The sequence below is a fragment of the Hippoglossus hippoglossus genome, chromosome 8 (genome assembly GCF_009819705.1).
Source record: "Hippoglossus hippoglossus isolate fHipHip1 chromosome 8, fHipHip1.pri, whole genome shotgun sequence".
NCBI classification, from domain to species: Eukaryota; Metazoa; Chordata; class Actinopteri; order Pleuronectiformes; family Pleuronectidae; genus Hippoglossus; species Hippoglossus hippoglossus.
In genome coordinates this window covers 10629138-10641679 of record NC_047158.1, presented here as the reverse complement: position 1 = coordinate 10641679, position 12542 = coordinate 10629138, and the positions used below count along the sequence as shown (strand labels likewise).

At 40.9% G+C, this 12542-nt stretch overlaps 1 protein-coding gene across 2 annotated transcripts in view; it reads left to right on the top strand.

The window, feature by feature from the left end:
* The first annotated feature begins 8009 nt into the window (after positions 1-8009).
* spop (speckle type BTB/POZ protein) overlaps positions 8010-12542 on the top strand; it is a 95425-nt gene continuing 90892 nt past the window's right edge. Inside the window, exon 1 of one of the 2 annotated variants that reach the window (XM_034593654.1) lies at positions 8010-8077. The gene's annotated coding sequence lies outside the window, so the exon portion shown is untranslated. The remainder of the gene's footprint in view (positions 8078-12542) is intronic. The other variant, XM_034593655.1, reaches the window with a different exon arrangement.

Sequence of the window (12542 nt, the reverse complement as noted above, 5' to 3'; positions counted from 1 at the left end):
TTTTGCCACACAAATAAACCTGCATTGCCACGATATTTGCCGGAGAAGAGAAAAAAAGCCACTATTGAAATGATGGAATTGGATTATGGCACATGATGAGGAATTAGGCCGGGGACCGCTGAGATGTTAAGTGTTACAGTCCCAGACCTTCTCTAATAGCGTGAAATGAGAACAGATCTGTTAAGGCCTCAAAGAACACAGAAATGGGATGGGATTGGCTTTATGCCGTTGTACATTACAGGCCTCACATTGATAGGCGCTTTATGAGACTTAATTAAAAAGTCGATGGCATCTTTAATGGCCACGGCGCTGGTTGTTTTTCTGTGCTTCTAAAACGCGGGTTCCCTAATGACCAGGGGCAGCCTCATTTGGGGGTTGGAGGACAGAAAAGATGTTTCGACCTGTGGCACGAGGTCATTATGCCCCAGCTGTATCAGAAAAACAAGTGTTTTGTACAAGTCCACTGAGCTTTAGCTGCTGGTTAGCGGGGAGAAAATTGCATAACAGGCGGCCGGCTTCGCAGACACAGCAGCCAGGCGGAGATGAAGTGGTTAAATGAAATGACAAATGGAGTGTTTGTTGACAGGATGCTGCTCCATTTGCTCTTCATGCAGCTACTTTTCTGGCATTTTGTTTTCGTGTCCTTGTTTATCCTCTGAATTAGGAGCAGAGTAATAGTGCAAGATGTTTGCGATGAAGCCAAGCGTGTCAAAGCCTTGAAAGACAGCCAGTGTCCTCCCTGTCTCATAAACTACTTTAGTTGAAGTTAATGACTGCAGTTTAAAGGACACAGGAGAAGGCCTCATCAGAGTAAATGTGGTGAATTATATTTTACACTGATCTAACAGGTTTTTCCTTTATTCTCATTTGTAGCTCGAAACAGTGATGAAAGACTATTTCTGTCTTCTATGCCATTCAATTTTGGGATGGATTTAATTCATAGGAAATAACGATGGATGATGCTTTTCTGCTTCCTCCCATTGAAGTAAAATATCCCATATACAGGACATTGACCTTATGATGTCATTTGGAGCCTCAGTCTCAGAAGCGATCAGGGGACCAAGCCAAGGTATCGAGGTCCCCCCCGATATACACGCATGACCAATCAGAAATCAGTGTCAGCTGTCAATCATGACGTCGCACCCTGTTTTTATGGCATCAGGTATTTGATTAAAACTTACCGGAAAAATGAACACTTGAACAAACAGTAGTATGATAAAAGCTAAAAAAAAATGTCCATCTTTGGTAAAGATTTATTTAATGTGTACTTCAATGTTTTAGCTTGTCCCAGCTAACACGAAGGAGGCAAGGTTTATGACTTACATTGCAGCCAGCCACCAGGGGGCAATCAAGATGATTTGGCTTCATTTTTTGCCCACATTTGTACACATAAAGATCGGTTTGCTTGTTATTTGTACAACTAAACTAAATTATGTGAATTATACATTGGGGTTGAGATTTTCAGATTCATTGTGTGACGTTTGAAAGTTGTTGTTAGTAACCAGACAGTGCAGGTTCTGTCCTGACAGACTCAGGATTTGATTTGCAGAGGTGGTGCTGTTGTTTGGAGGTTCCATTCATAATTTGGATTCAGCAAAGCACCTAATTTTCAGCAGGAAATATATTATCTACTTTAATCTGTCTCCTTTGAGTCCAACTTTATAAAAGAACATCACCAAAGAGTTTGAGTTCCCCTTTAAATGGAATGATTTCTGTTTTCTGAACCTAAAACACAGAACTGTGTCTTATCTTTGATCATCATCAATTTCATGTTGAAACAATTCATAACATAAGAAATATTCAAAACCATGTGCGCTCGTGTCTTCACATGTCGTATTTCCCATATGTTTACCCTGAAAACCTTTCAGCTTCTACACACACTCACCCTTTGCTATGCAAATGCTGCTGTGCAAGTCAATGCTGGAGGGGAATTAGCCTGTGGAGTCAATCAAACTGAGCTGCATAACTCAGCCTCCGACAGCTCGAGAAAAACAAGCATCTTTCATTCTCGTTACGTGTTTCGTACTTTTCACGTTGTAGTTGTTAATTAAGATATTAATAATTTGCTTCATAGAGGCAAAATACACTTCCAGCAAGGATGTGCTACTTTCATAATTATAATTTGCCTAATTCAGAAAAACACATTTGCAAATGTGCAACTTTTCAGTGAAGCATTTATGTTGACATAAATACATCATTAACTTATCATTAATAACTGCTGTTGTCATTAATCATTATTGTACTCAAAGTGCAAAAATGACTCGACATGGAAATTCACTCAAGGTGATTTGACTAAACAAAAAAGTAGGAAAAGTGAAAGGGGAGCATTAAGTGGAAATATTATCAACACAATAAAGTGAAAAGTGAAGATTATGTCCATTAAACACAATGAGGCGATCTTGAGTCTAATCTAATGGATACATTTATCTCATTTCTTTTCTTTTTCATAAGCTGTCAACTCCCACGAGGCTTCAGTCGCTGCCTGCCTTTGTTAAAGATATTTTCCCACCTTGATATTTTAATGCATTTCCAGCCTGTTTGAGTCTGACATTAGTGACTGAGCATCAACAGCTCCCCTTTCTCCATCGAAGAAAAAAAAAAGAGCCTCGCTCTGAACAGGGAGTCTGTCTTCCAAAGGATGCCTCTAATTGGAGGAGAAAAGGCTTCTTCCTGACGGCACTGGAGATTTCAAATAAAGCCCATTTGCCGATGTGAGGAGTCATTAAACATGTCATTAAACGCAGCTTCTTTGATATAAGTGGATGAAGCTCTGGATCCCATTTGGTCTTTGGAAAGGATGATGGAATTTAAACTGGGCTTATGGCAGACAGAGAATCCTGCCGGACCTGCCACACACACAAAGCGACACATATAAACGCATGTTCACACACAATGGGCGAGTGTGTATTGTGTATTCAAAGGGCGACTAGTACAGTCTATCATTTTCCTACAGGAGGCCACCAAATCATCCCATTACTGCAGGAGGAGAGTGTGACATTCAGCCACCGGATGACAAATCCTTGATGTTCTCAGACCGGTCACGCTCTTCTGTCTGGCTTCCACTTCTTTGTTTCACCGTTGCGGCTGATTTTTATTTTTTCCCACTAATCTTTATTTTTATTTTTTTTACTCAGTGGTCTGATTTGGCCTGCAGCAAGAGGCTGGTAAGTCCCAGTGGACATGTCGGCCTAAACAGCCGGGTCTGAAGTGATTATGTGAGTGTAGTGTGAGAGATTCCTTTAGGGCCTGTGGGAAGCCTGCACATTCTTTGTTGACAGTAGCAATGGAAGAGAGAGAGAGCGAGGGAGAGAAAGGTGGAGGGGAAGGAGAGGAGAACAGAAAGAAGAAGTGGGAAATTAAAGGAACGTGTTGATATAAAATCCCCTTTTTGCGGTAAGCTGATAGGTTTATGAGATGAATGCAAAATTGGAAGAATACAAATATATCAGGACAAAAAGAGGAGTCCTACACATAGAATACGCCAATAAAGGTGTCGACTTAGAAAGACAACGAGATTCTAGAGCTTTTGGCGATATGGGTCGATGTTGATGTGCTGCAAACAAAAACACTGCTCTCCGCATCCATCCATTGTCTTCTGCTTATCCAAGCTCGGGTCGTAGAGGTAGCCAGCCAAGAGGATATCCAGACATCCCTCTCCCCAGCCACAACTTCCAGCTCTTCCTGGGGGATCCTGAGGTGTTCCCAGGCCAGATGGGATATATAGTCCCTCCAGCGAGTTCTGAGTCTATTTCAGGGTCCCCTCCCAGTCTGGTAAACCTCCAACGGAAAGGCAGCCAGCAGGCATCACTGACTAGATGCCTGAACCACCTCAATGACGACAAGGAGCAGCGATTCTACACCTCACCCTGTCTCTAAGGCTGAGCCAGCCATCCGACTGAGAACAATAATTTCGGCTGCAATCTTGTCCTTTCGTCACTACCTATAGCTTGTGACCATACGTGAGGGTCGGAACGTAGATCGACCAGTACATCCAAAAGTTTACCTTGCAGCTAAGCGCCTTCACTAAAACGGTCCAGTTCAACACGACTTTCTGCAGCAGAATTTATGTCATTTCCTGCCTCCATCATGCTCTACTCAGGCACCCCCCCCCCCCCCCCCCCCCTCGCCTGAATGTTGCAGACATTTCCCTGGCATTGTGCTCGCGTCTGACACAGACAATCTCCTCCTGCCTTTTTAATATGTAAAAGACAAACTTGGGTAAATGGAACCCAATTTTCTCGACATTTTTCCAAGTTCATGTGTGAAAACAGCTTATGTTCAGGTAAACCCTCTGGTGTGTATCTTACAACCCTCTCATGCTGTGTCTGTGCAGCCTCCTTATGCAACTTACTGTAAAAGGGATTTCCTCTACACATTTTCATCTTTAAATCATTGAAAACTCACCGTGCCTCGGGCAAACACAACCAGTAATTAAACACCGCGAAACCTGCATTTAGCTCTAAAACAATTAATTATTCACATTCATTTCATCTCACTACGTCTTCATAACTTTCGCTGTGCAGTCAAATTGAAATTTTCCCTCTTTCTTCACTGCCATTGGTTTGTTTACTCTAAAAGCATGTCCTTCAAGCATCTCCTTCTCAGAATCAAGGAGCTAAGCCGTAGAAAGGCGAGCTGCCGTTTATCGCTGCCTTGCAGACAAATCCACTCTAAATGGCTGGTGATTTTCGCTCATTGGCTCAATAATCCATTTGAGAATTTACTCAGGGACTCAGACACATTGTTGAGGTTTTTTTTTGCTTCATTTTGAACAGAGTCTTCTGTAAACCCCCCTCAACTTGAAGGAGACGTTTGTAAACAACACAGAGAATGGAAATTAATGCGCGCGTACACACACACACACACACACACACACACACACACACACACAGGCATTTGGAATCAGTGTGGTGCCACATTGTGAAGCGCCGGGAAGTTTAATGGATGCATGTTTTCAGACGTCCTTGTTGAATCCAAGGCCAGAACTTAGAGCGGGGGACCTGAGTCACACATGGATGGATCTCCCTCCAGTTGTTCCTCCTCATTTAATCTTTTCTCCGTCCTTGTCTTTGCACGGATCCATCCCGATTAAATACTTGGCTCAGCCGGCACAAATACTTGACATCTCTTGCCTTTTCTCCTCCTGTCTTCTCGCGTCACCTTGCTCCTTTAGCCCGCTGCCTATTGGCCGTCCACCCCTTCCTGCATATACTGTCCCTCCTTCCGTAGTGCACTGTGGTAATTGAGTGAGAGCTGTGGCCCTGGAGTCCTTGTGTAATCCACACTTTATAAGCACTCTAATTGAAGTGCAAATTCAATACTCCCTCATCAGCCTTTTACTGGCTGTGCTTTTGCCTGCACCCCTTAGGTAATTACAAGGAGACTGGCGGTTCAATCATTTTGCAGAAAATAATGTAACAAAAAACACAGCGGCGTACACCAAACCATTTCACTGTGGCTGTGTAGAGGGTGTGATAGCGAGGTGACTGGGGGTGAAGTACTGGAAGAGACAATTAAAATACCTCGCCTTTGTTATCAGGGAGGTAAAACACCCCAAAACTGTGTGATAAAGAATTTTGGACGACCTTATCTAAACATCATGGGATTACTCCACACTCACGTTTCCCTTCAGTGATATGGACTGTAGACAGGTTCACACACAGATGCACGTGCATGTGGATACTAACACGGCACATGCACGCTCACATAATTTTCTCTTTTGTATAGTTGCGAGGGAGATGCATACACAAACATTTCTAAGTTTATCGGTTTGCCTGTGTTTCTGCATGCGCGCGCGTGTGTGTGTCTGTGTGTGGGAGTGCAGTTTGCAGCTTTAATTAAACTTCCTCTATTTTCTCTCAGCTTGTCCCCATAGGGCCCTGTCTTCTTCCCGTCCACATGCTTATTTATTTATAATTGCATAAAACTCCGGAGCTGAGCCACGGCTGAACACGGTGCCAGACCTGTGCAGCAAGCTGGGGTCGTCACACAGTAATACAATTTCATGTACTGAAACATCCCACCGCCTGGGAAAATTCCACATTATGAATCATGAAGGGAAGCACTAATCATTAGAAAACAACAAACAGAAGGGAAAGAAAAGTTCAGATCACTGTTTACAATATGAGAGCAGCAATACAGTGTCAACACAGATGTATAGGATTTAAATCTGTGGGGAGATGGAATGTTTCATGCAGCAGAGAAGCAAAAGGATCTCATGAATATCGTCATTGCGGCAATTGTCATCCTCAAGAGATCAAACATTCCCGAGAGGAAAAAAATCCAGGTGTCTTAACAACTTTTTTTCTCTCTCTTCTTTATTCAATTGCCAGATTTCATCCCTAGTTTTTTTGTTTATCTGCCTAATTTACTTTGCCTTATAATAAATATCCCACCAGACAACCGTTTGGATGAGCATCACAGCAAATGCATAGTTTATCCCATGTGTTTTCGTTGAAGTTGGATGAATAGATTTAAATCTTCAAAAGAGAAAATCATGTTACGATATTCTTATAACATCGCGAAATTGCCAAGATAACCTACATGGGCAGCTATACCCACATGTGGTGACTTAATATCTGCAACACTGCCTACACACATCTGCAGAATAAACCAGCCTGCACAGCCTTCTTTTCAATTTTAATTCTGGCATCACAATCATAATCATATTATCGCACGTCTTTTCCTGTCAACTCATCGAGCAGCAAAGCCCCAGATCTGCACAAAGACACTGTATACTAATTTATATATTCCATCATTCTCAGTAGATTTTTAATTGCTTGATGCTTTATCTATTGTATCCCCACTCATCTTGCTTACATCTGTTTCCTGCTGTGATGACCCACTTTTATGGGGGCAATACTTCCCAAAAAACCACACACGTGGCAAAGTTTTCTGCATTTAATGGGGTTTGCCCTGAAAATACAAAATCCCAAACGTATGCTCATAATGATCAGAATTCTGGAAATAAAGTGAAGCAATTACTGGCTACAAACAAAAAAAAATGTATTGAAGATGAATTCTCGATCACCGGGCGCTCAGCTACAGAAAAAATATGATACAGTACGCTGGAAGAAAAACAGATTTACTTTTAGGCTTCAACACTGATGTCCAGCTCCAAGTAAATTTTAAATATGCTAATTCACATATATAGTCAGGATCAGTCAAGTTTCATGATTATTGATTATTAGTTAGGTCTTATATGCAGTCAATTTTGAGTTTCTAATGTTTTTAATGGAATCAGTTCTTTTAGAGTGAGTTATACAGATATATGAATAATCTTTATTGGTTAAGGAGGTAAATCTACCTATGTTCATGTGTCATATATATATATTGTCTCACTTCTGTTGTCTGTATATTAATTATATGCTGATCTTTTAATCCAACCCCTAGCAATAGTGAAATGTGACAAAGATACCTAAGTATACCTATATTTTACAGTGAAGTATAATTTAGTATAGGTATAAAATGCAGATTCCAGGGGGTAGATCTCCAACGTTATTGTAGAGATACAGAGAATGGAAAAACAGAAGAGAGAAAGCAAGGGTAAAATATTGTATCAACATTTTTGTTTTAGAGTCAGTGCATCTCTTCCTGTGAATGCGGACTTTTCCCACTAATAATAATAATACATTTTTATCTAACTCATCACTGTCAAAACATAGGGAAAAAAATCATTATCCTGACACTTCTTTGTTTGTCCAGTTTGTATCCTTGCAACATAGATACCCAACCAAAAGACCTAAAACATTCATATATTGTTTCATCCACCAGTGCACAGAAGTTAATAGGGATATTAAATATTGACGCAAAATCAGTCACGTCTTTTTTGCTGCTCATGTTCGATGCAGCGTGAAAAAGAAAAGTGTCTCTGACATGATTACCGAGACAAAATCAGTCACAGACTCCCAGCGAGAGTCCTCCTCCTCAGGGAATCTACCTGCTCCACAATCAAAACAATCCCAGCATGGCCACACGCCTGTGACGCGCCCGTAAACGTCACAGGCTCACCCGGAAGTGCGGTGACAGCACTTGTCAAAGATCCTCCAACGCTTCCGTGGAACTACGAAAACAAAAGGTGAGTTTCACCGCTTTAGAACAGCCTCTTCCTACACCGGTTCCCTGTGCGTCACAATACATCACCGGCATTGACGCATGTCGTAAGTTTGGCCGTGATTTAACGCTCGCAGCACTTTTACACGGTGTAAACATTAGCCGCTAGCTGGCTAATGTTAGCAGGTAAATAAGGGTGCGGGTTGTGTATTTGTGCTGCGGGGGTTTGTGAAGGACTTCCCGGCTGCTTTTTGTCATTTTGCCGCGTCTTGCCGCTGCATGGATGCGGACGTCACATCAGCGGGCAAATTTCCCTCATGCAAAATAATGAGCCCGCTAGCAGAACACGTTTTGCGCTGACTCTTTCGGCTCAGTTTGCGAATCCTGCCAAATAGTGACCCCCCTCCCGGCTGCAGTTTGCTCCTCCTGTGTTGCATCTCCATGCTCAGCGCAGGACAGCAGCACTTTACACTGAGAAGCCCTGCAGATCAGACTGAGGGGAGTCCGAACTGAGAGGCCACTGCCATGTAGAGAGACGTGACCACGATACCAGTGCAACAAGTCGTCATAAAGTGGCTTTGAGACTGATGAATTGGGTTTATTTTCTTCAATCAGAGAATATTGACTCGGTTTCATACATTGCCCCTTTTTCTGTCATCAGGGTGAATATTGTGATTTAACTCAACAATTACGACGCTTTAAAGTCTTAATTGAATAAACAGCAAGACAAGGGCTGCCAGCAAAGATTATTTTCATTATCGATTAATCTGCAGATTGTTCTCTCCACTGATTGTTTAGTCTATATGATGTCAGAGGACGGCACAAAACCTCTTCGATCAAAGTTCCTCAGTCGGAGCAGACGCAGTCCCCCGAGGAGGACGGTGAGATGGGGGGGGGGGGAGTTTGAGAAAACGCCTTTGAGTTAATTTTTGTTATCAAGGGATTTTCACACTGAACTTTACATGCCTAGTTTTGTCTGATCAACCATTCAAAAATCAAAACCAAGCGGTATAAACCAGAGAGAAGCAGCCAATCGTCACACTGGAGAAGCTGGTGTTCTTAAATCGAATGATTAATCGATGATCAAAAGTTTTAAAGATACATTTTCTGTCAGTCAAATAATTGATTCGATTGTTGCAGGTCTATATTAGATACACTTGCTCCGAGCACATCTGCGACAGAAGGCATGGGATGGAAACCTTGTGGAGTATGTGGGGCTGATTGGATGTTGAGGAACAGACTGGTGTGTAATAACAATAGCAGTGGGTTAGAAAATCCTCATGGGGCAATACAGACATGTTGTCCTTGGCCTGACACCTGATTTCATAAAGTAGGGCGTGAGGAAGTGTTGTATTGTGAAAATCGAAAGATTGAAAGATTGAAAGTTTTTTTTTTTTTCAGGGGTTTAAAAAACAATTGTTCATTCTAACAGAAAACAACTTTCCTATAAATGAATGTTTTTCTTGTTTGGAGCAGGAGTGTCAATCAGTGGAAGTTGTTATTTATATGTCATGTCATTATGTGGGATTGAACATTTTATGATATGACAAGAAAACTAAAATTCATTTATTTCTACTTCTTGAGCTTAAAGAATCAGTTGAATTCATTCTTTGTTGATTGTCAGGAAATTAAAAAGCAGCTATTTTAGTAATTAAATAATTGACAAGTCATGTTTCTTCTTCTCAAAATGAGAGTTTGCTGCATTTAGTTGTCTTGGGCTAAATAACACATTATCTTCTGCTCTGTTATAATAATCAATTATGATATTTTATGCAGCCTTAGGACAACGTTACAACACTATTTGCAGAACAAGTTCAAAGTAACACAAGATCAACTAATCAGCAATTAGTTGATTTAACAATTAGTAAATTGACAGAACAGTAATCGGCAGCTATCTGAATAATCAAATAATAATTTTATTTTTATTTAAAAACCCAAACATTTGCTGATACCAACTTCTCAAATAATATTAGTTTTCTTTGTCACATGATTCTAAACTGAATATGTTTGAGTTTTATACTGTTGGTTGGACAAAGGGAGACATTTGAACACATGCACCACTTTGGACTGTTGTGTTGACATTTTATAGACAAAGCAATTTATTGATTAATGAAGAAAAGTATCAACCTGGTTAATCATTATTAACTTTTTGTTGCAGTCCTAATTGACGGCTTGATAATGAGAAAAAGATTGCATTGACAAAACACATAGAGCCAAGTCATGAACAATTGACTAATTACCTATTTGGTAAATTGTAAAAATAAATCATGATGACTTAATAATAATGAAATAATCATGAATAAATATATAACTGTTAAAAAAACACAGTTAAATGCTTCTCAATTCTTATTTGTGGTGACTAATGAGGAGCAAGTTGGTGGAGTAGCTGTCTCAGTTGGTTTGTTCCACAGTGTTTTTCCACCCAGCTGTGCTGGAACTGTATGCATGAGTAGAGAGGCAAGTGGGAGCTCAGAAATGCTTTGAATGGGAGTCTTGTTTGATTCATAACAGTCAATGGGTGAAAATATTTGAATCTCAAAGATAACTTGTAGACTGGCTTTGCATTTTTAGCATTTTACTGTTCCTCTCCTACTGTCAATCCCATTCTTTACATGTCTGTCGGTAAAATGAGTTATGCTGGTGTAAAAGTTCCTGGAAATATGTGTGTAAGTGTTTTTAAAAGGCTGCTGCTCATCGGGGAAAAAAAACTCCATTCTGCTGTTTTCAGATAGTATTTGACTTCATTTTACAGTTTTACTGCTGCAGTTGTCTCAGTCGCTTCAGCACAGTGTAAAAAATGTCCCTCGCCTGCACTCAATGAGAAAAGGATGAGATGTAATGTCACTATGTGGTGTAAATAATAAAGAAACACAGACTAGAGTAATTATTGACTGTGTCAAAGTTGAACACAAACACAATGTGGTCGCAATATGAAATGGATGCCCCCCCCCCCCCCCCCCCCCCCCATCCTCATCTATCTACCGATCTAAGGGTCAGGGTTGTTGCAGGAGGTTGATCTGTATTAACTATACGAAGCATTCAGTGACCCTTATATGAAGGTCTGTGATGCTACTGCTGAGCACACAGACTGTCGTATAAAGATGAACGACGTGTCTTCACTTCCTCCCACTATCCAGAAATGAAACCAAACTATCTCAGATACGAACGCTGACATCTTGTGCATTTGGAGCCAGAGTCTGTGCTGTAGTGACGGGGAATGGAGCTGCAGGAACAAGGTGTAGCCGATACATGCGTGTGACCAATCATGAGTCAGTCTTGGCTGTTGACGCCTGATTTCGTCTTTATAGAATTAAATAACAAGCCATAACAAAGTTACTGGACATACGTCAGTGTGATAAGAACTACCTAAAATCACAGAAACCATCTCAAAGAAAAGTTTATTTGATGTGTAGAAAACCACCAGGGGGCGATGGAGACACTTTAAGGCGAGCTGTCATGGCGTCCATGGTAATACAGTCTATGATTGAACATGGCTCACTGATAACAGAGCCATCATTATTTGTATCAAATACTCTGCTGTGCTCTTCCTGCTGTGACACATCCAATTGTCTGAAAAAGAACAGTACAGAAACAATCACATGCATTCAAAGGTATGTGTCAATCATATAGATGTATGCAACTGACATGTACTACTATCTCATTTATTATTATATTAATTAGTATCACAAATACTATATATGCTACTATATTTTATACCCCCCCAATAGATTTCTTCCAGAATATTATTATTTCTTTCAGAAGTTTGAAGTACAAATAGCTGATTAAATTTCACTTTGTGAGCAGCCCTGCCAGCCTTTCTTCTGTCAGCATACTTAGTTTCAGTCCAGTTCTTTTTTTTATCTGTACCTGTTCCAAATGCAGTAAAAAAAAAACTAATTTAGCTGCAGCATGTCAAGCATTGCATTTTTAATAATTGTCCCTAGAATTTGCAAATCCATTTAATTTTACTGCAGGGCTATTTGGTTTGTAAAGAAAGGAAGAGAAGTGTCTTGGATAAAACGCTCCTGGCTTAGCTGGACAACAACCAATACATCCTCACTCTCTGCTCTTCCTTAAACGTCCAGTGGACATCTGGTGGCTGGCTGAGTGTTGGTGGCAAAACCACATTGCGATCCCAAGCCCTAATTGGTTGAATTGAAAAACACAAAATTATCTTTTTGGTGAGGGGAGAAAAAAGCTGTTCAGATGAACCACCCAAATGAATTCTGTGTGAGGATCTGTGACACGTGTGCTGTTAACACGATCAGTTTGAAGGGGACAGGCCAGATGCTTAGTTTCATATTGCTGAGCTGTGTGCATCAGAAACGGTTATTAGACAGGTGGCCTTTCCTTCCACTTCCACCTGGCAGCTGGCAGATACACTTTTTACTTTGTTTATGGGAGTGTGTGTGGAGTGCAATGAGACCACTTGTCTTGATTTAACAGCGCTTCCCTCGCCTGGCTGCTTGTATTCTTCTTAAACACCAGTC